Source organism: Anomaloglossus baeobatrachus, chromosome 1 (genome assembly GCF_048569485.1).
Source record: "Anomaloglossus baeobatrachus isolate aAnoBae1 chromosome 1, aAnoBae1.hap1, whole genome shotgun sequence".
Taxonomy (NCBI): domain Eukaryota; kingdom Metazoa; phylum Chordata; class Amphibia; order Anura; family Aromobatidae; genus Anomaloglossus; species Anomaloglossus baeobatrachus.
This window is the reverse complement of record NC_134353.1, coordinates 608,539,385-608,564,581: the sequence shown is the minus strand read 5'-3', so window position 1 is coordinate 608,564,581 and position 25,197 is coordinate 608,539,385.

The following is a 25,197-nucleotide window of genomic DNA, read 5'->3' as shown; positions in this document are numbered from 1 at the left end:
TGGCACCTGTGTCGACGCCTGCGCATAGCGCTAACTCCGGCACCACCTTAGTGAATACTCTATTTTAAGCTTGATGGTTAAATATCATCATTCTTGGCAGCAGATAGTCCTGCATAAACATGTGCTGCAGAAAACAATGTCAAAACCGGTGCACTGAAGAAGCATATTAAAGGAGTTGTCTAGGTTTGCCATGTGATGCAAGTGAACTGAGCGAGGCTGCACATGCTTAGTTAGAACGTGGCCAGAAGAATGCAAATTGCACACGTGTGGTTACAGGATGTCCCCTCTCACCAGAAAACCCTGACAACATGTAGTGTGCTCTATGAAGGTTCACAAGTCAGCAGACACAGTCCATTATACGACTACTGATTGGCTTCATATAACCAACCGGTCGACAGTCGTTTAAAGGTGTCAATTGTCCAGTATAAGTGCACCCTGAGACCCAGATACTATATTGATTGACTTCTAGGGATGGGCGAGCATGCTCGCTGCTACTTGGTGCTCACCTGAGCATCTCAGTACTCGGTATACTTGGCGAGCGCCGAGTACCGGCGAGATGCTCGGGCACATGCTCGGCTCCCCCTCCCTGCATGTTGGCGCTCTTTACAGAGTCAGCCCACATGCAGGGATTGGCTGCTACACACTGTAATGCCACAGCCATGTTGATTGTGGCATTACAGTGATTGGCTTGGCCGCACAGCATCATCAGGTCTATATGACACCAGACGGTGCTGTGCTCGACTCTGATCCACAGTCAGCTAGTGTAGGGGGAGGTGCTGCTGAGCTAGGGACAGATTTAGTTTGTGTCTTAGGTAGTGTAGTTACTAGGTGATGTGACGTCACCTCTGCCACCGTTGCCATAGCAACCTAACAAACTTGTAACCTAACAAGTGAGTTACTATAGTAACAATGATCTCCGATCACTTGATTACCAGCGCCGCTATTCACCGGCTCCTACAGGAGCCACAGGAGTTAACTTCCTGTTTGCTGGCGCTGCTATTCACTGGTTGTTTTTACCCCTAATGGTTATGGTTATGTGTTTGGGGTTAATAATAAATGAATAATAATAATAAAGTTTATTTATATAGCGCCAACATATTCCGCAGCACTTTACAATCAGGTGGGGGCTTGTATAGACAAAAACAAAACAAATAGTACATAATTCAACAGCTACAGTAGGAATTAGGGCCCTGCTTGAAAACTTACAATCTATGGGCTTGTTTCTTTTTTTATTTTTTAATGAATTTAAAAAAAATAAATAAATAAATCAACATGGGCTTTGCCATATTTTTGTATGCCAGCGAGGTACGGCAGGCAGGTACGGGCTGCCCCCATCTGCCAGCTTCCTATTTGTACCCAGCTAGGAACTAAAAATATAGGGAAGCCCTTTTTTTTAATTATTTCATGAATTTCATGAAATAATTAAAAAAAACCCCAAAAAACGACATAGGGCTTTGCAGTATTTTTAAGTCCAGCCCGATGAAAGCTGATAGCTGTGAACTGACACCCTCAGCTGCCTAATATTCCCTTGGCTGCCAAAAAAGCGCGTGGGCTCCACCCTATTTTTAATTGCCAGCCAAGGTTTTAATTGGCTGTCAAAAAAAAGCGTGGGCTCCACCCTATTTTTAATTGCCATATTCTTAGCGGGCTGAGGGCCCATTGTTTTAGGGCCCCCCCATGCTAAAGAATAGCAGCCCGTAACCACCCCTGAAAATGGCGCATTGCTAAGAAGCGCCAATTCCAGGCACATTACCAGGCTCTTCCAGCAGCCCTGGTGCCGGGTGGCTTGCTGGGTAATAATGGGGTTAGGGCTAGCTGTGTACTAGCAGCTGGCTTTACGCCCGAAATTCATGGTGTCATGCCAATATTAGGCATAACCACCATGAATTTCTAGTAAAGATAAAAAAACCACAACACACAGAAAAATATTTTAATTAGAAATAAAACACAACGGCTAGGCGATAAAAAGCCAACTTTTCACTGCTGGACTTCAACGATCAGCTGATGCCGTCAGTTGACAGCATCAGCTGATTACCGGGAGGTCCTGGAGCGATCGGCAGTGTCCTGAGAGGTGAGTATGCTATTTTTTTTTTTCTACTGTTCACTTTTGATTTCACTTAGGAGTGAATGTACAGGAAGAAAGAAGCTGCCGCACATACACTACTAAGTGAAAGTGCATGTCACACGGGAGAAGGAGCACAGGATTTTTCCTCCCCCTAATACTCAGACAACATTGCTCCCAGCAGTGACCTGGGAGTCAGAAATGCTTACAGGGATCTTCCCCATGCTGCTCCCATGTCATTTGAGCACTGTTCTTATACATTTGTGATATTTTTAGGCTTTCTGCAGACCGCCGGGGGTGCCGCCGGAAAAATGCTTGAGTTTTCCATAGGCTAACATTGGGCTCAGTGCTTGGGTCGAGCACCCGAGCATTTCAATATGCTCGACTCGAGCATCGAGCACCTGAGCATTTTACTGCTCGCTCATCTCTATTGACTTCTTCTCTGATTGGAATTGTTTCACCTCATTTTTCTTCATCTGCTCCAGACACTATGACGACTTTATCCACAGCTCGTCTCTGCAAATTTCCATCTTGTTTGGCTTTCTACAGCACATGCCAACATGATGCCCTTAAGAATAATCATTATAATATGAATAAAAAAACAAAAAAATCTGCATATGTTGTGCATTAAATAAGACTTATACTGTGTGTCTGAATAAATATTTACCCCTGCATGTTCCCTGTCCAAAAAGTGACCACCACACTGTCCCTCTTACGATACTGCAGCACCCACAGGGCAAGGGTTAAATTACTTGTCGCTGGGCCTTATGATGTCGGTTATGGGGATGTCATGGGGTGGCCCTGTCGTCCGGTTTCATGGCCCCGAGGTGTACTATAAAGGAGGGGTAGTTGTAATAGAGGTTTGATTTTGTGACGCCACCTGTGGTATGCGGCCAGTGAATTAGCCGCCACTGCTCTGGCAGTCCTCCAGGCCAGATGGTAGCAGCAGCTAAGATGTTTCTGCTCTCCACAGGTGCAGCGAGCCCTGGGGAGGATTATGAGGGGAGCAGTAATGGCGGGCGCCGAAGCCCTGGGTGGAGGCGCTGGCAAGGACAGGCGACCATAGTCTCTGCGGGATCAAGGTTTTCTTTACTTACAGTCCTGGTTTTACCTGGAAGATGCCGGTCACTGCCGTGATGGGCCCCAGCCGATCCCGAGTAATTCGAGGTCACCGTCGGTGTTCCCACTGTGAGTCCTTTCTGGTCGGAGTCCCTCCAATCCCGGTGTATGTAGAATATGGAACGGGTTGCAGGTGTTCCCTGCACTCTCCACAGACCCTGGAATCCCGTGTTGCTGTAGAGAATCAGGGCTGAGCTGGATGCTCCAAGCCACAGGTCCTGTGGCGCACCCAGAAGTGTGAGTTAATAGAAGATTGGGCCGAGGTCCCAGATGTGTGTCTCACCCCAAGCTGTGTCCGGGGCTAACTGACTATGTGTGAAGATGCTCCTTCCCTTTTCCTCTAGTGGTGCCCGCCCCCCAGGTGGTTGTCCTAGTGACTGGGAAAGTCCCATGCTTCATAATGGCCACCCCCCTATCTATCCCAGGCCACCCCCCGGTGGGAAAGCACTAACTGTTTTGTGTGTGAATGTGAGAAACACCAGCGATTAACTTCTCCTTACTCGGGATGAGTACTACATCTTAATGGAGATGCAGTACCCTGTAGCGACTGAAGCCTCAATGCATGTCCTCCACACTCTCCCCGTCATATACTACAACCACTACACTATCCCTCCCTCATAAACTATAGCCGCCACACTGTCTTTCCTTATGAAAAATATCCAGTAAGCCAAACCACCTAATGAGCCATGGTCTATACGCTGCCCAAACTACTAATGTACCTGTGAAATAAACAATAGTCTATACACTGTCCACATATTCTTTGGCCTTTCCATACTGTGTTCCCTTATCACATTATACAGCCTCCATAATGTGCCCTCACTTTGTTTACTGAGTGAAGACCCCTATTCTCTCTCAACACTCTACAATAAAACGTCCTTGCATTGCCAGCTCTATGGTGGAGCACTTACCCTCATTTTCACCTCCTTTGGGGTGCTCTATCTCACACACCCTGTAACCCCATATTCCACACACCTGCACCCCAATATCTCACACAGCCTGCACTCCCTTATCTCACATAGCTTGCACCCTCACATATCACACAGCTTGCACCCCTCTATCTCACACACCCTGCACCCCCACATGTCACACAGTCTGTATCCACATATCCCACACACTCTGCATACCCATATTATAGACAACCTGCACCCCCATATCCAACACACCTGTCACCCTCTATCTTGCATACCCTGCACCCTCACATGTCACACAGCCTGTACCCGCATATCTCACACACCCTGCATCCCATTATACCACACACCCTGCACCCCCACATTCCACACATCCTGCACTTCCATCTCCCACACACATGATCATCCAAATCCTATACACCCTGTACCCTTCTATACTGCACCCTAATATCCCACACAGCCTGTACACCTCTATCTCACATAGCCTGCACCCCCATATGCTACACAGTTTGTATATATCTATCTCACACATCCTTCACCCCATATCCCATACATACTCCACCACTTTATCTCCCAACACCCTGTATCATAACATCCCATGCAGTATACACCCCTCTATCTCATACACCCTGCACCCCCATATCCCACACACCCTGCACCCCTCTATCTCACACACCCTGCACCCTACTATCCCACACAGCCTTAACCCCTTTATGTCACATACCCTGCACCCCCACATCTCACACACCTTGAACCTCCATATCCCACACACCCAGCACCCTTTATCTCACACACTCTGCACCCCCATATATCACACATCTAGCACCCCCATATCCCACACATTCTACACTCCTATAAGCCACACACCCTGCTCCCCATATCCTGCACACCCTGCACCCCTCTCACACACCCTGCTCCCTGATTCCCCAAACAGCCTGCACATCTCTATCTCATACAACCTGCACCTTCACATCTCAGACACCTTGCACCACCATATCACACACAGCCTTTACCCCTGTATCTAACACATCCTGCACCTCATATCCCACACATCCTGCACCAATATCTCACACTCCCTGCATCCTAATATCCCACACAGCCTGCCCCTTCTTGCCCCTTCTATCTCACACACCCTGCACCCCTACATTCTACACACCCTGCTCTTCTCTATCTCACACAGCAAGCATGCTTCTATCTTACACACCCTGCATCCCTATATCTCACACACCCTGCACTCCTCTATTTCACACACTCTGCACTCCTCTACCTCACACAGCCTGCATTCCCATAGCTCACACACCTGCACCCATTTATCTCACACAGCCTGCACCCCAATATCTAACACGGCCTACATTACAATATCTAACACACTCTGCACCCCCATATGTGACGCCCTGGCAAAACCAGGTAGTCAGAAATAGGCCCCCGCATAACACCATCCCCCACTAGGAAACACACAGCCAACCTAGAAACCCTAGTAACCCCCCCTTAGGGAAAAATAGACACACCAGTGGGCATGGCCAAGCGGTTGAACACGCCCACCCAGGGGTCTAGACAGCCCGGGGCAGAAAAACAGTAGTTAGTTTGATCTGTAGTTCAAGTTGGAGAGGAGTGTGGCTGGAACTAAGTGTAGCTCCAGCAGGAAAGTTCAAGTTGAATGGTACCAGGGTAGGAGCCCTGGTGCCACTGGCTAGGAGACAGATGGTGGTCTCCGTCAGCAGGAGACGGAAAGATGGCTCGGCAGAACCGAGGTGGACCGGGACAGGGTTGTAGCCCACCGGTACCGACACGGGGAACCGACCCAGAAACCGTAGCACAAAGGGGGGTACTCAGACCCTGAAGCCTGAACCGGAAACAAGCGAACTGGTTAATTCACCGATTGAGGCCAGAACTAGAGGTCCTGTCCCACCCAAAGTCCCTCATAGAAGACAACAGCCCACTGATAGGGATAGGAGGTCACCGCCAGGGCCCATAGATCCCACAGGCCAGCGTCTGCGGGCACGGCTCCTTAGGCCACATCCAGCCGGGACCGGACTCCTGAGTTTCAGACTAGGAAGTCCACCTTACACAAAACAGTGCAGAGGAAAAGGATAGAGACCACCAGCCGGGTGGGGAACCCGAATGCAACCGGCCGTGGCACCGGCCACCAGCACCTTGGTTTACCAGACACTTGTGTGGTTTATTAACTGTGAGTAAACAAACGCTCCCTGCGGTCGCTAAACCCTGCACATAGACACCGGGCCCCGGGGCAACCATGCCTACCCACGGAGGGGTTAATAACTAGCTGCCACAACATCTCCCCCGGGTGCCCCACAACAGCAGCGGTGGTGTCCCACCTCACTACACACCATGGGTGGCGTCACGAACTTACTACGACCTAGCCCGTACATCTACCTCCCCCCTTTTTATTCGGCGTGTCCGCGAGACCCCCGGGCCCGAATCCGAGCAGCGCCGGCTGCTGGCACGGGGGCGGCACACATATCTCACACACCCTGCACTTCCACATCTCACACACCCTGCACCCCCATATTTAATACAACCTGTACCCCTCTATCTCATACACATTGCACCCCCATATCCCACACACCCTGTACCCCCCTGCCATAGTCTACACCCCCATGTCCCTCTGTTTCCTCATTACCGGTCACATGTGCCTCATCTCCTCCAGCTTCTCTTTTACCGCCTGCTGCTTCCAGGCGGCAAAATTCTGTGGCTCATCCTACATGGGTCACATGAGCATGATGTAATCGCTGGTCCTGTTCAACTAGCCAGTATTTTCTTCCAACGAAGAAAGGATCAACTCGCTAAACTTGATGTGGGTGCGGTGCACAGAAAATCTGGGCCGGCCACCAGGAATCATGATGAAACGTAGAAAGTCTTACTAGCATCAGCATAAAGAATATATTGAAAAACAAAACTTTGTTCCAAATCCATAAAAAAAAGAAAAATCATTAAAACAATGGTGTAGACAGAGGTCTAGGTGTTTTGGGCGGAAAACCACTTCTTGATTAAGTACATGTTAAGTGAGCTGGTATAATCATACTTTCATTTGAGATGTCTGGCTAGAATTGGCATCTCCGTGGAAAATCAACTAGGAAAAGTCCTTTAAGCATTGTTGTGCATGACCACTGAGGAAGGATTCTCCGGTCGTGATGGTTAGTATACCCAACTTAACCTAAAATAACACACCGACTGCATGCGACTTGGTTAAACAAATTGGCCACAGCAGCCTTTATTACCTATTATTAACATACTAACACAAGGGGGCGCCGTCCAACGGGCGACCCAAAACACACAATAATAGGTAACACATAATAAACAAAACATGAAAACCTTATGTAGGCCCGATCCAGAAACCAATTCCTACGCCAATATCCCTGGCCGCAACACTCCGACCTAGAGATGAGGTATTAATCACCCCACGGATTAATACCCCCAAACTTTGCAGAACCCCGTGCCTGCAATTTACCGGAACCCGGAGACACCATACCCAGACAGTGCCTCTCGGTCCAGCTACCAATCCCTTACAACCACTTCTGGACCAGACCTACCCCCGCTGCTGCGACAAACATACATCCCTTTCAACATTCTTTTTTTTTTTTAATATTACTTTTCCCTTTTTTTTTTTTTTGAACATAGCTAAAAAACAAAACAAATTCACAAACCACAAAGGGAGGGTGGGCGGGAATCTGTCGCCGTCCGGAGTCAAAAGGGGAGGTAAGACCCCTCCCCATTACTTATATACTTCCCCCCCCTCCCCTATAGGGACCCTTTTCCACCAATCCCCTTATATCCTCCCATAATGCCCTATTTCAACTTTATTAACCCCCTCACTCCCTTCCTTCCCTCTGGTCATGTCGCCCCTCCCCACTATGGGGTCCATGGCTTTCTTGACCACTGAGGAAGGATTCTCCGGTCGTGATGGTTAGTATACCCAACTTAACCTAAAATAACACACCGACTGCATGCGACTTGGTTAAACAAATTGGCCACAGCAGCCTTTATTACCTATTATTAACATACTAACACAAGGGGGCGCCGTCCAACGGGCGACCCCAAACACACAATAATAGGTAACACATAATAAACAAAACATGAAAACCTTATGTAGGCCCGATCCAGAAACCAATTCCTACGCCAATATCCCTGGCCGCAACACTCCGACCCAGAGATGAGGTATTAATCACCCCACGGATTAATACCCCCAAACTTTGCAGAACCCCGTGCCTGCAATTTACCGGAAACCGGAGACACCTTACCCAGACAGTGCCTCTCGGTCCAGCTACCAATCCCTTACAACCGCTTCTGGATCAGACCTACCCCCGCCACAGGACAGGACACGTGACACCTTACGTGGCCTGGACCCGCCACACACCCAAGGCTTGCTCCACGCCATCATGCAAACCCAGGGCCCATAAATCGGAACCAATATCATTAAGGTGAACCCCATCACTCCTCCTAAACTGCCACTTCGGCGACTCCAGGTCCACGTGCCTCACCACAACACCGCCATTTCTCCGCACAAAACGCGCAACCACCCTGTTCACTTGAGCCCGGGCGCGATTAAGCTTTTCCACCGACCGAGCCTCCCTCCACCATAATCTGGCCACAATATCCGACCACACCACTATCAAGCCCGGATATCTTGTCCATAAACGTAAGAGGTCCATCTTAATGTCCCTGATCAGATCGCGCGACGCCCGCGAACCCAGGTCATTCCCCCCCACGTGTAACACTAACACGTTCGGAGGTCTGTCCATCCTGCAATAATATTCGAACTCTGGCACGACCCTGCTCCATTCCATGCCACGCACTCCAATCCACTTGAGAGACGCCAGCGATCTGTCCACACCCAACTGCCGACCATTTGGACGAGCGTCAGCCCGACGGGCCCCCCAGAAAACGACAGAGTGCCCCAGAATCCAGATCAGACACACTCCTATGATAAAAGAAACAACTTTAACAAACAACAGCACCATTCCAAATTGCACCAAGAAACAACAACCCCAACAGCAACACAAACAAAAAACCCCAACCCGAAACCTCAATGAGATAACAACTGTGGGCGCACATAACCCCGAAAACGAGAGGACTCCCACCGACCAATCCGTCTCACCACGTCATCTCCAAGGCCCCAACGAGAAGCCTCCGTCGCTGCCTCGATCCTGAAGGAATGAGACCCGTAATCCTCTGGGCGCTCCCCCGCCCAGCGCAGACAACTCCTCAGCATTGCTACAAACTGGTAACGAGACAACCAAGCCCAGTCTTCGTTACGTAACAGCGGGCCCGGAAGACCGCCCCGCAATCCACAAAAACTTACTCACCACCTGCACCGGGCACAACTCCTCCCCTCGCAACGCATACAACACTACCAACCTGCCTCGACCCACCTGGTCCGTTTTGGACCGCCGGAGCCGACACTCCACTCTCTGTCCCACTACCGACACATCCTCGGATAGCAAACCGCCCCCATTAACCCTAGACGGGCTCACCAACTCCCCAATCCGAAAAGCCCCGAAAAAAGCTAACACAAAAGCGGTTTCAAACAGCACCGTCTCATATGCTGAGGCACAAAGAACCCGAAAACCATCCACCAATCGCCGTAACAAGTCCAACGAAATGGGACGCCTAGTGTCCCGCACCTTTACCCCTTTCCGAAAACCCTTCAAGGCCTGCCGCACGCGGAAATCCAACGAAACGTCTTGCTCACCCCTAACCTTTAACCAGAAGGCCACTGCCGCCACCCTAAGCGCCACAGCCGATGCTGACCTCCCAGCCTTAAAATCCTCACTCACCAATGCCAAGAGCGCCAATAAATAATCCACTCGCCCGTTGCCAAACATCGCTCCCAGCACTGCCTGCCACTCAACCCACACTTTTGCATAACGGCACCAAGTCACCTCGGTCACAGAATTTCTAATCAAGCCCGCAATCACTGCCTCACCAGGCTCCACAAGTCCTCTGGACACACCGCTCCGATCTAGTCCGCCCCCGGCCTTAAGTCCCGAAACATGTGGAACTGAAAACGAGATAAAGCGTCAGCCACCCCGTTATCCACCCCCGGCACATGTTTTGCAACCACATGAATATTCCACAGTAAACACTTGAGCACCAAATGCCGCAGATATGCCACTACCAGTCCAAACTTCGCTGACAAGCTGTTTATTGCATGCACAACCGCCTGATTATCGCAATGAAAGCACACTTTATGTCCCGAAAATTGCAACCCCCACAACTCCACTGCCACCACGATTGGAAACAACTCCAGCAGGGCCAGATTTTTTACCAGGCCACTCTGCCGCCATTCCTCAGGCCACCTCCGAACGCACCAATGTCCCTGAAAAATAGCGCCGAAACCCGCCGACCCGGCCGCATCCGTATACAGCTCCAGCGCACCATTAGGCACCACCTTCTCCAACCACAAAGTTCGACCGTTAAAACGCCTCAAGAAGACATCCCAAACCAACAAATCTTCCTTGATCTCCCGCGTGACCCGCACAAAATGCCCCAAGGACCGCATGCCTGCCGTAGCTGTCGCCAACCTCCTGGCGAAAACACGCCCCATTGGCATAATCCTGCATGCAAAATGCAGCTTCCCGAGCAAAGACTGTACCACCTTAAGCCGCACTTTTTTCGCTGCCAGCATCGCCGCAACTGCGCTCCGCAAATCCACAATCTTGTCCTCCGGCAACCTACATTCCATAGCCAGAGAGTCAATTTCAATCCCCAGGAACCGCATAACCGGCGCCGGCCCCTCCGTTTTTTCTTGCGCCAAAGGGATCCCAAAACGATCCGCCACTCTCTGCAAGGCAAACAACAAACCAGCGCACACCATGGAACCCGCCGGACCAACACACAGAAAATCATCCAAATAGTGGATAATGGAGGACAAGCCGGACACGTCCTGCACCACCCACTCAACAAAGGAGCTAAACACCTCAAAATACGAACAAGAAATTGAACAGCCCATAGGCAAACAACGATCAACATAAAACTTTCCACCCCACCAGCAACCCAGAAGGTGCTGACTCCCCGGATGCACCGGCAATAAACGAAACGCCGATTCTACATCCGCCTTTGCCATCAATGCACCGCGTCCCGCCGCCCGTACCAAATCCAGCGCTTTGTCAAATGAAACGTAGTACACCGCTGACAACTCCGGCGCGATGCCATCATTCACCGACGACCCCTCCGGAAATGAAAGATGATGAATGAGCCGAAATTTGTTCGGCTCCTTCTTTGGCACCACCCCCAGCGGGGACACCACCAGATTACTGCACGGCGGGCTCTCAAATGGGCCCCCCATCCTGCCCAGCTCAACCTCTTTACCCAACTTCTCACCCACACCATAGGGTGGCCCTTGCCAACCGTAAGTTACAACAAACCAGAGGCAATGCCTCAACCGCCGACGGAATCTGAAAACCGTACAAAAAAAACAAACCGCAAAAGCGACGCCGCTGCCCCGTTCGGATACCTACTTAAAAACGGAGCCATCGCCTCTATTTTCACTGGCGTCCTCCCTTTTACCAGACCCGTCCCCGGCCTTGCCTCTCCCATTCTTAAAACATTTGGACAAACTATGCCCCCCCCCGCAGCCGGAGCACTCATGCTTTAACCTACACACTGCACCAAATTTGTACTGGCCTTCGTTAAATTGCCAGCATAATCCCTTTTTATGGATACCCGAGGGCCCGGCTCCCATTCTCCCGGCGCCCCCCACGAAAGGGCTGGCTCGGGGCCGCCATTAAACGCATCCATAAGGAAATGTCCTTATGGTCCCACCGCAAGCCGGGCCGCAATGCCTTCCGCTGCCTAAACTACTCATCATACCGCAGCCATGCCAAGCCCCCATACATGCGATACGCCTCCCCGATTGCATCCGTATAGCCGAACAGAGCCGAGCAATGCTCCAGCTCCTTTTCCCCTATCACGCTGGCCAAAATTGCGAACGCCTGCAACCAATTGGAAAAGGAACGAGGAATGAGCCTATAACGGCGTTTTTCTTCCTCCTCCTTTTCCTTCTTGGAATCGCTCGGCTTCACTTTGTCTAGGTTAAATTTATCCAGGGGTAGTAGGGAAAATATCTCCACATACTCTCCTTTCCAAATTTTTTCCCTCACCTCTTTTTTGAGGTGCGCCCCTAGCAGTCCCTCAAAGCACACATACACCTCGCTCTTCGCCCTATCATCCAGCCGCAACACCTCATCCTCCTTTTCCTTCTCCTGTTTTGTCGCCCACGGACTCCACTACTCCGCTAACTGCACCCGCCCCCACCGGCGCCTTCTCGCTGTTGGCCGCTGCTGCGCCATCCGCCTCTGACCCCGTCCAGGCCGCCGCCACCGGCGCTCGCGCTAAACCCTGCAAAAAACCCCAGCAACTGACTGAGTAAAGCTGACCCCTCTGGCGCTGCCGTGCCCGCAGCCACCTCCCCAACACCAGCACCCCGCGCCGCAAGCAATCCCGACCGTGACGCAGAGATGGAAATCGATACTGTGACGTCCTCTGCCATCTGCTCCTCTGGTTCGTCCCCCGACCTGAGGGCTCTTTCTTCTTCCTCGCTGTAGTCGTCCTCCACCGTCCCAGACCCAGAGGACGCAGCCGATGCGTCCCCTCCACCACGGCCGCCCTCCTGGGCCGCCGCGTGGGCACTGTGCGGCGACAGCCCACAAGACCGTCCTGTTCCCTGGGCCGCCGCCGACCGCATCCTCTTCCTGGAGGAGCCTCTCCCCGGGCTTGGGGGGCTCCCCACCGTCGTTTCCTGCCCTCCAGGGCCTCCGACCGGGACCTCCCGCTGGGTCCTCCCCCGCCCGAGGGAGACCGCGGCCGCCGGACGCAGTGCTGCTGACCTGAGGGACCTGGCAGTCACAGCAGGGCTCCCGCCGTCCCTCCTTCTCTCCGCAGCCTCGCAGGTATCCGGGTGGCGCCTGCCCACACCGGTCCCTCTGCTGGCTGCCTGCGCCCGGCCCCCCACCGTCCTCGGGGGGGTACAGCTGGCCTCCATCATCCGCTGGGCCTGCACCTGTGTAGGAGCAGCCGCCGGGACGTGCCCCACCGCCGGGGGCCCGGCATCCACAGCAGGCCCCAGGCCGGACACGCCCCCCCTCCGTGCCTCCGATCCACGCTGGGCACGGCCCGGATCCCGGGCTGCCGCTGGCCTGCCAAATCTAGCTCGAGGCCTGGGACCGGAAGTAGGCCCCAGGCCGGGCCCGCCTCCATCCAGGCCACTGCTGGCCTCAGTCCATCGCCGGGCTCGCTCCCGGCCGGGAGACGCCGCTGGGCTCTGCACTCCAGCCCGAGGCCTGACATCGGAAGAAGGCCCCGGGCTGGCCACGCCCCTTTCTCGGCAGCCGCGGCCTCGCCGGAGATTCCTCCCGGCGGCCGGGGCAGACACTGGGAGCTGCTGCCGCCCGCCCCGCCGCGGAGGGTCCCGAGGGGGGCTCTCGCTGGGCCTCCTCGCCCCCCCTGCGCCCGGAGAGTACCTGAACGGGGGCCTGGAACGCCGCCCGCGGCTAGAGGGGGAGCGAGGGGCAGGTGCCGACGGGGAAACCCAGGCAGCCCTGACGTGGGACTGCACTGCCTGGGCCCCGTGCATCGCCATCGCCGCTCGTATCATCCGGTCCAACTTCTGAGGGTCCGCCACGTCCACGCTGCCGACGTCCTGGTCCTGGGAATCTGTCGCCGTCCGGAGTCAAAAGGGGAGGTAAGACCCCTCCCCATTACTTATATACTTCCCCCCCCTCCCCTATAGGGACTCTTTTCCACCAATCCCCTTATATCCTCCCATAATGCCCTATTTCAACTTTATTAACCCCCTCACTCCCTTCCTTCCCTCTGGTCATGTCGCCCGTCCCCCCTATGGGGTCCATGGCCTTCTTGTCTGTAGGTGTGTACTAGAGTACTGTACAGGAAAACCAATATGATCAATTGTAAGCACCAACTTCTTGGTGTTCTGCAAAGATGATAAACATAGTTGCCTACTGCCATGACATTTCAAATATTTTATGTATTTTAAAACCACATTAAGCTAGTAATTATCTGTGCATGGTTCAGTGATATATGTACGGTCACAGGCATGTGTCCTGTACTTGTCCCCAGCATTATTGAGTATTATGTTTTATTGTCCATTTCTGGCTGTGCAGTTTGTTCTTCTGTTTCAGCTGCAGTTACTGCATTATTGATCCCGCAGATATGGTTTAAAAAGCATTTAGGTATGAGCAATTAGTTTGTGCTTAATGTAAAATGTCAAAACACAGCTATCGATCTGCTAATTGATCAATTTGTTCATTATTTCTTTCATATTTTTATCTGCATGTGAAAACTAGGAAAGAAAAAAAAATAGGTTATAAATACAATAGAAAAGAAGATGAAGATTGTTGAAAAATGGATGAGATTTGCAAAATTAACTATATTTTAAAATATACTCTTCCCATATACCCAGTAGCATATTACACACATTGTGAAAATGAATAAAACTGTACATTAGAAAAGCATGTACAGTATATAGTATCTGGTACAACAGATATACTGTTTATATTGGATGTCTTTGTATATGAAATGTTATTTCGACAAGGATCTACCAGGGTTACTAATCATTCAGAAATTCCAAGACAGTCTGTTAAAATCAGGCACTTTTTTGCCCTGTCTGTAAAAAAAATGAAAAGCATCCGTGATTTTTTTGCAGCTGAAAAAACTTATACAAATTATTTTGACTTCAACTATCATTATTTTACAGTTTACAGAGAATACGGATGATTTCTTCATATCAGAATTATAGACATATACCGTATCACTCATAATCATAATAATATATTATAGTTTGCCAATGTGTTCTTAAAAATTATTTTCTGTTCATGATTTTTTGATAAGCTGTCCAGGAAAAATAAAAAGTCAAGTTGGCCACCCTGGTTTCAATGCAGCCCCTTGCAGTAACCTACAATACACCATGTTCATGACCTTGTTGTTGGTTTAGCAGTGCTTTTTATGGTTTAGTATTCAATACACTGGTATAAGTGATTGTAGAAAAGAGAATGATTGCTACTGTATATACACACATGATTTAACCCAGGACAATGAGACAGTGTACCAGAAGGGTATTGCGGGCTGTAAGTCACCATCTACCAGTAAGGTATTGAGGGGATAGAAGGGTAAGTGTATGGATGGTATGGATGGAAAACAAATTAACAATATGTGGTGTGCTCATAATGATATGATGGGGGTTTTTAATTTGTCTCTATTGTATACAGACTCAAACCCAATTTTGTATTCTCCATGAAGGAGTATTCTTGGTTTATGGCCATCATGCTTACAAGTGGGTGAGCCCGCATATCAGAGGGGTTTCCCACTTGCCAGACTAACACCAGCCACTTTCACAGTTGATCATAATAAAGTAGATGTGTAGGAGAGTGACCTGTGACCTGTAACCCCCTTAAGATGTCATTGTTTGTATGAGTGTATAATGTATATTGTATGTGTAGTGACAATAAGATGTATAAGTTGGCTATGCATGCAGTGCTACCAGCCGTCGCTAGATATCACCTGTCCTATGTTCCCTACTTGGAAGGGAAGCTTAATCCTCAGATATAGTGACGGGGCTGAAAAGCTTAGCTGGCCAATAGTGAAGGGAATATATGTTGAGTATTTCCTGTTTTTTTGGGAGTTCAGTAGTGAAGTGAAGAAGAGAGGGGATGTAGTAGAGTATACAGTGTAGGGACACAGAATTGGAGTTCAGTGGTAGTGTGTTGTGGTGAGTAACAAAGGCATACATAATGTGCAGAAGGAAGCAAAGGGGACCATATGGATGGCAGCTTAAAGCTTCATAGAAGTGCATTGAGGGATGAGAGAGCACCACCTCATCAAGCAGGTGACTGAACAGTGGCGGAGTCAGTGTTGTCTGATAGTCACTGACACTGGGGGTTAGACCCAAGGAGTGACCCTGAAGCAGTAGCATAGCCGTGCAGGGTAATCTAACCACAGTGATACACATGGACTCGTTTGGTTGGATATTCAGGGTACAACGAAGAACCAAACCCCCATTCTCCTTGGTAGCCGGTGAGTACTTGTCTGCAGCCATAACGGAAGAGCAGCTCTGTATTAAGATGTTAATGCCAGTGTTAAACCTGTTGCAAGCAAAGTGAAACGGTGTTTGAATTGTGTTATAACTAAACTATGTGAATTTTTAACCTTTTGTGGGCTTGTCTGAATGCGGAACCGTACAGTGTGACTAAGGCAATGAGAAACCAGCTTGTGACTATGCAGTACTGTTGTGGACAGGTAGCACCTCCACATCCACTCCTCCACACTTGTCTGTACTGTGCCAGGGAAAGCCAAGCAGTGAAGCCCTCGCATATGACTACCGCCCCACGTCATTTTACAGATGTAGCACTAGTCCCAATTCACACCTTGAATAAATGGGCAGCAGGCAATACAGCCTGGCTAAATGGTACACCTCTGTAGTAGAAATATGGAAAGCAAATAAACTATTCAGTGCTATTTTCATATACCCCTTGATAATACAAATGTGGGACAAGCTAGTAGAGGCCACTGACTACCTGGATGATCACATTTTTGAGGTTCTTGAGATTCTTAATGCCACTAATGTAATACAGAGACAACTAATTGTAGTCATTAACCAACATACTATAGTGTTAGACTATGTGACAGAAAAAATGGGGTAATGTGTCAAGTAATTGTTCCTACCTGTTGCCATTATATTGACCCTGCAGGCAACCTCCAGGTCAGAGCAGATGTACATAAAACTAGTGAACTTAGGGATAAATGGTTACAAAAGCATGATGCTGTGTCCTGTGGGGGAAAACATTCTCTTTTTTTTAATCCGGCCAACTGGTTTAAGGGCCTAGTAGGTTGGGTTTCTGGCATTGTACACACTTGCATGCAAATGTTATTTTTTTGTTTATTGCTCTATGTTGCTGTAAAAGTGTTGATATATTTATTATCCAAGCTATTGAATAAGGTATGTGTCAAGAGTTCCAGTACTGAACCATCTGCAATGTATTGTTGACCCTAAATGGCCTTTTCGAAGCAGGTAGGAAGTCCTCTTATGAAGCTCCAGTGTGGATACCGACTAACTATTTGGTAGAGGTTATACCGTTTATGAAAGGGGGAAATTGATATAGAAGAGTTAATGTTTTTTATTCTCTGTTCTAAAATTTGTTGCGTACTAACCTGTTTTACAGTTTCATATTCAATTTTATTTTGTTCTAATATTTTCTTATATGACAGCAATGTTCTGAAGTTCTGAGAAAACTGCGTTATGGGTATTTTGCTGCAAAAGCCATGATATAGAAAAGTCATCATAACCCATTTCTAAGAAGGGGGTGGCTGGTAGTGATGGGTGAACCCCCTGATGTTGGTGTTCGGGAGCCTCGCCTGAACGTTTTGTAAAGTTCGGGTTCGGATTCTGAGATAACGCGAACTTGCATCCAAACACCGAACCTGGACTTTACAGTTATGGGATGGGGCAGGGGAGCTGTAAAATAAAGAATATCGTTAATAATAAACATTGTCATTATACATACAGGTCCTCTCGGCCGCTGCTTCCGAGTTCGATCATCACTGTGTCCTCCCGGTAACAACCTCTGACAATAGGACCTTCCGTGATGTCATAACCATGTGACAAGTCACGTGTGAATGTTGTATTACCTCACTGGTTACAAACCGGTCTCATGACCATGACGACATGAAAGGTCCTGTAGTGTCAGTGCATCTCGCCGGTACTTGGTTCTTGCCCAAGCATCTCAGTACTTGGTATAATCGGTACCGTGTACTAGCGAGATGCTCAGGCACATGCTCGGCTCCCCCTCCCTGCATGTTGGTGCTCTTTACAGAGTCAGCCCACATGCAGGGATTGGCTGCCACACACTGAAATACCACAGCCTGTGATGAATAGTGGCGCCAGGTATCTGGTTATCAGAGATTCTCGTTGCTATAGTAACTTGCTCGTTAAGTTATTATGGCAACGGTGGTAGCGGTGACGTCACTGCTTACCAACCTGCAGTCTCTGCTTGATTACACAGCACAGAGAGCAGCAGTATTCCCCCCCCACCATGTTGTCTGATATAGTAGAGCTAGATCGGTTGAAGAAGACAGGAGACCAGGATCATGGAGGGGTGACACTGAGTAATAAAGATGGAGTCCCTAAGTGTGTCTGTTGTATTTATTTCTAATAAAGTATTGTTTCTCTGTGCGGTGTTTTTTTTTATCCCTTTATTGGAGATTCTTAATGGTCGGGTCAAACTTGGCCTGACATTAAGAATCTCGGGCTTAATACCAGCTGGTAAAACAAAGCTGGTATTAACCCCTTATTACCCAGCGTGCCACCCGGCACCAGGGCCGCTGGAAGAGTTGGATACAGTGCCAGAAGATGGCGCTTCTATGAAAGCGCCATTTTCTGGGGCAGCTGCGGACTGCAATTCACAGCATGGGGGCCCAGAAGACTTGGGCCACCCTGTGCTGTGGATTCCAATCCCCAGCTGCCTAGTTGTACCTGGCTGGACACAAAAATTGGGCAAAGCCCACATCGTTTTTTTTTAATTTTTAATTCTTTCATGAAATTCATGAAATAATTAGAAAAAGGGCTTCCCTATATTCTTGGTTCCCAGCCGGATACAAATAGGCAGCTGGCGGTTGGGGGCAGCCTGTACCTGCCTGCTGTACCTGGCTAGCATACAAAAATATGGCCAAGCCCACGTCATTTTTTTTTTTTTTGTTTAGTTTTTGAACTTCCCTGGATTTTCCATTGCCAGTGAAGGTAAGAACAAGCAGGGGGGGGGGTTAGCAGCCAGTAACTGCTTGGGTTACCCTTAGCTAGCAATTGAAAATGCAGTGGGAGCCCACAATTTTCTTTTTTATTATTTTTTTAAATAACTAAAAAAATAAGAAAAAATAAAGAATGGGTTTTCCTGTATTTTGATTGCCAGTCAGGTAAAGCCAGGCAGCCGGGGGCTGGGATTCCTGACAGCCCACAGCCGCCCCTTGAAATGGCGCATTGTTTCTTAGTACCATTTCCAGGTGTGTTACCCGACTTTTCCAGCGGCCCTGGTGGGTATTGGCACGCTGGGTAATAAAGCGGTTAATACCAGCTTTATATTCTCAGATGGTACTAAGCCCGAAATTCATTGTATCATGTCAAATTAGACAGTAAAACAGTAAAAAAACACAACACAGAGACATTTTTTTTATTAGAAATAAAACAAAAAAAAATTTAGAGACGCCATGTTTATTATAAAAAAATCTTAGTCTGATATTATCCACAGGGACAGCAAAGTCAACTCTGCTTCATCACTGTGCACAGACAGTGTCTAAACAGAATGAGAAGCAAAGAAACCCATGTCAGTTTGCTACATCGCTCCGTACAGAGCGATGAAGCAGGCTGACAGTAAGGGGATGATTGCACTTACGTCTCGTATTGCACCACCCCACTCTCAGGGCAGGAGTGACTCAGCTGCATGGAAATAAAAGCAGCTGACTCGCTGCTGTCGGGAGATTGTGCGACCTGATGCGATGCAAGCCGGCCAGGCCCACTAGCCAAGCTGGTCACGCCCATGACCTGCCTGCAGCCCGTACATTCTAGGCTCAACCGTGATGCGATGCGACACTCGCATCATGCCGCACCAGGACCTTTGATGACGTCATACTCACGTGACCAGTCTGTAGCCAATGAGTTAATACAACATTCACACGTGACTGGCCACATGGGTATGACGTCATGGAAGGTTCTTTTAGCCAGAGGTGCCTACCAGGTGGCACAGCAATGATCGGACAGACACGGAAGCAGAAGCCGCTGGGAGACAGAGTCTGCAGGAAGGGTCGTGGGACCTGTAATTATGAGCATAATGTTTTTTAATAACGTGCTTTTTTTTACAGCCCCTGGACCCGAACTGGACCCGAACTGTAACACGAGATTTCCATGAAAGCTCGTGATCGGGGTCGTGTCCACGAACAACATGTGTTCGGTACGGACCCTGAACTTTACAGTTTGGGTTCGCCCATCCGTAGTGGATGGTGAAACTTCCAATTGAATGTTGCATGCAGTGTTTCATTTGGTCGTAAATGGTATAAGAAATCCTTGCACAGGATTAATTTTGCTCACTAGTGTGCTTTTCCTTTCTCCAAGCACTTGAATTCTGGAAGACCTGATTCAATTTGGACCTCACTGGTGAAGCCGTAATCTGACTTTGGGTCAGAGCAGAACACCTACAACATGTACAATTTTAGTACCCAATGAGTAATAGCTCAATATATTTATCAACATAGTTGGCAAAGGGCAAGACAGAGTGTAATTTGCGATCCAACCCAAATCATTACTTTTCCATTTTCCATGACACGGCTATATAGGAATGTGATTTTGTTCAGTAATGAAACACATATTTGTAACATCACAATACAAAACATTACATGTCTTAATGTAAAAGAGCAGAGTGCAACCATAGAAAACTAAAAACAAAGAAAGACATTAAAGCTTAACAAAAGAGTTAGAGGATTCATTCTAATTCCATCCTTGACCAGCAAAATACACAGCATATTAACTTTCTACCAGTCAAATTGTCTCTCCAGTAAAGGAGACAAACTCTAGCACAGCGCCACCTATTGGAAGTAGCGATCCTAAAAGTCACAAGTGGATTTTCGACAATCCTTTGCAATATGACTCAGGATATATAAGCCAGATCAGAATCCCAATTTGCAGACACGGTGTTTCGGGGTGCTTGCCCCTCGTCAGTGCAAAGTATGGGGGTGTCTGATCTGGCTCATGAGAAAGCCTGGCAGCCAGACTGGCTTGCAAAGTCTCCTTAAGGAGAATAGCTTTCTACCAGTGACATTCTACTAGATTCTCATAAACTCTAAACAGTGCAAAGTTTGTCAACATAAGGCAAGACTATTCCTGTCAAACCATCTGATGCCATACATTTATATTACTGTTTTTTTCTGGGATATATTCTGTTTTAGATATTTTTGGAAACACCTATTAGGTTACATTTATTAGTTTTTCTATTATAGTTTTATATTTCTTAGATCAATAAGGTTGCATAGTACATTTTTTAGATGGCTAATGCAACGCTTTAATGGTAGACTTAGAGAAATCATCATAAAATATTAGGTTCTCAGATCTCGATCCTCATGTATCGTTTAATGCTCAAGGGTAATCATCTATCTATATAATGTTCTAAAAGGGCAATCTAAACATAAATGAATGAAATTGGAAACCTGAGTGGTATTGAAAGCCACCTCTATCTTATACCTGCTTACTTTAAAAGATAGATTCACTGTCAAAAGGATACTGAAAAAAATAAAAAATAAATTACATGTGTATATATATATATATATATATATATATATATATATATATATATGTATATATATATATATATATATATATATATATATATATTACATATACTGAACAAAAATCTAGTTTTGTTTTTGCTCCCATTTTTCATGAGCTAAACTCTAATGCCGGCGTCACACGGTACGATATATCGGGTGATATGCCGTCGGGGTCACATCGTTAGTGACGCACATCCGGCGTCGTTAGACAAATCGTACCGTGTGACACCACTAAACGACTGTTAATGAGCAAAAATACTCACCTTATCGTTGCTCGTTGACACGTCGTTCATTTTCAAAATGTCGGTCCTCCTTCTGTGCTCCGGTTGTTCATCGTTCCCGAGGCAGCACACGTCGCTCTGTGTGACACCTTGGGAACGACGAACACAGCTTACCTGCATCCTGCTGGCAATGCGGAACAAAGGAGGTGGGCGGGATGTTATGTCTTGCTCATCTCCGCCCCTCCGCTTCTATTGGTCGGCTGCCGTGTGACATCGCTGTGACGCCAAACGTCCCTCCCCCTTCAGGAAGAGGATGTTCGCCGCCCACAGCGACGTCGCTCAGCAGGTAAGTGCATGTGGCGGGGGTTTAACGACTTTGTGCGCCACGGGCAACTAATTTCCCATGACGCACAAACGACGTGGGCGGGTACGATCGCTCGTGCGATAATAATGCACGATAGATCGTCCAGTGTGACTCCGGTATAAGAGTTAAGACTTTATCTATGTACAAAAAAGGCCCTTTTCTCAAATATTGTTCACAATTTGTCTAAATCCGTGTTAGTGACCACTTCTCCTTTGCCGAGATAATCCGTCCACCTCACAGGTGTGACATATAAAGATGCTGATTTGATAGCATGATTATAGAATGGGTCTGCCTTAGGCTAGCCACAATAAAAGTCCACTCTTCAATTGCCCTGCAAAATTGTGGATACAGAATAAATTTGAAAAGTAATGACGTGGGGTTCCCCTTATTTTGGAGAACCAGCACAGGTAAAGCAGACAGCTGTGCTTTGCAGTCCTCAGTTGTCTCCTTTACCTTGGCTGGTTATCAAAAATATAGAGGATCCCACTATTTTTTAAAATTATTTATTTAAATAATGATAAAAGATGGCATGCGGTCTCCCCTATTTTTGATAGCCAGAAAAGGTAATGCAGACAGCTGGGGCTGGTATTATCAGACTGGAAAAGCCCATGGTTATTTGGACCTTTTAAGTCTAAAAATAGCAGCCCACAGCCACCTCAGGATTGATACATCTGTGGCGCCCCTAAGGCTTCAGTCGCCACAGAGTGTTGCACCCAAATTTGGGTGTAGTGCCAAACTCAGATCCTGAGGAGATGAATCCCGGTTTCACTACAATACACACTCAAATATATACCAGGTTGCCCTGTTTCCACTGGGGACTGGGCTAGGGTAGGATAAAAGGGGTTGCCGACAGAGTGGCATTTACAGGATGCCCTCAACAGGGGCCCCAGTTCAACTAGCTTAGGGTCTGGGAGGGAGGAGGTGCAGCCAGCAGGGGGAGTCAGGAGCCAACACAATAGTTAGGGAGTTCTCCAGCAGGAAAACAAGGGAGCAGTTGCATCTACAGGTGATCCAGTGTGAAGGAGAATAAGTTCACATGATTGCCGTGGGGAGAGTGAACCTGCTCCCCTTGGAATCGACACCATACAGGGCGGCAGGACCCTAGGGAAGATTATACTTCACGTTGGTTTTCCAGAATCTGTCTGGACGGGGAGAGTTTCAAGCTTCCTTGACTACACAGCGCCCGAAAGCACAGTCCCAGAGGGGATCCAGGGTCTCGCATCAAGCCGGACCCCATATCGGAACCACGACACCTGCATATAGGGACAAGAGTACTACTCATGAAACTCAGGGTCCCCTCGTAGCTTCAAGCAAGGGGATCCATAGACAGGTGTTACAAGGAAGAAACCCACCGAACACCCAAACTGGACTGATCTCTAACGAGTTCGGGTTCGCCAAAGCCCATCATAGCAAGTGACTGGTATTACCCAAGTGAGCGGCACAGCAATAAAAGTGAGTAAACAACCTGGAACTGCAGCCATAGACTCTGTTTCTTCATTACCGGCACAGCCGCCCCTCGTTCGGTGCCCGCCATCACTATTCCCCTCATCATCCTCCCCGGGGCCCGCTCCAACTGTGGGGAGCGATACCATCTATAGCGGCTACCACCATCCGCCCTGAAGGACAGTGACAGCAGCGGCGGCCCATTCCCTGGCCGCGTTCCACAGGTGACGTCACGACATTCACCTCACTACCACCCCCATCATCCTTCCCCAGCCATCTTCTGTATGCCTTGGGGCAACAGAGCCGAGCTAGGTCGCCAGTAACCATGACAGTTGACGGCCTGGCGATGAGTAGGTTAATACACATGCCCCGTGGGGCGCTACACATCCGTTAGATGCCCCAATACTGGTGCTTTGTCCGACTCTTCCTGATTCCTTGATGTGGTGGCAATCGAGTTAATACTTTTGAGGTTGATATCAGCTATGAATAAACAGCTGGCAACAAGTCCAGGGGTTAGTAATGGATAGCTGTTTATCAGACACCCCCATTACTAACCTTGCAAGTGTAGAGTTAAAAAACACACAGGAGAAAAAAGTTTATTTGAATAAAGACATCCCCACACTCCCCTGTTCACCAATTTATTAATTCAAAAGAAATCTTAAAAGTTCCAACATAAATCAATGGTGTAATGTTCCCTGATATCCATCAACGCCTATGGAGCTTCAATCTGAGAAAATTCTTAGAATGAGGCTCCATAGGTGATCACTGCACTGGTCAATGGCAGGACTGGAAATACTCATGCTCATGAGAAATTCTGTGCCTACCGCTGACTGGAGTGCCCTAAAGAGCCTGCCATACATGGCAATGCCATTACTGTGATTGGCCGGACACACCGTGTCATCGGGTCTTATATAAGAGCCATTGATGCAATGCTTGGCATACTCTCCTCTGGAAGCAGTTCAGGTACAGTTGATCTAGGAGGGATAGCTTAGATTCAAGCAGTAATATAAGCAGTGTTTAATTGCTATTGCAGTAATTGTATACCACTGCTGCACCATTAAAACAAAAGTCCTTTTTAATAACCCGCCAAGGTATCAGGCTATTGGGCCCTTCCCAGCCTAAAAATACCATCCCACAGCCACCCCAGAACTGTCGCATCCCATTAGATGAGCTAATTATGGCACTTTGCCTTGGCTGTTCCTGATTGCCTTGGTGCAGTGGCAATCAGGGTAATAATAATTAAGGTTGATGTCAGCTGTGTAGTGTCAGCTGGCATCAAGCCCCCATGTTAGTAATGGATAGGTGTAAGTAACGTTAATGCTCATCACCACTATCGCTGGGTTACACATAGGGCATCATGAGACCTGGAACATCTCCCGACCAGTAATGTCACTACCTCAGTAACGTCACTGCTAATCACTGACATTCCAGGTTTTGCGCTGCCCTTTGTGTGACCCTGCTAAAGTGGTTGGTGATGAGTGGAAATGGTAGTAGCGTCATCACCACTCATCACAGTCACTGGGTATTGCATTACACAGCCTGACCGGGAGTGACCTTGAAGCATTATTCTCAGAAAGAGGCTACATAGGTTATACTATAGAATCGGTGGATGTCGTGGGAATGCCATGGATTACGTCGGACCTGGGAAATTTTTTTTAATAATAAATTGGTGAATGAAGGACAGTATCTTGTTTTTCTTGCTCCCTTTTTGTCTTTCAGGTTTCCATTTGTGGACTACGT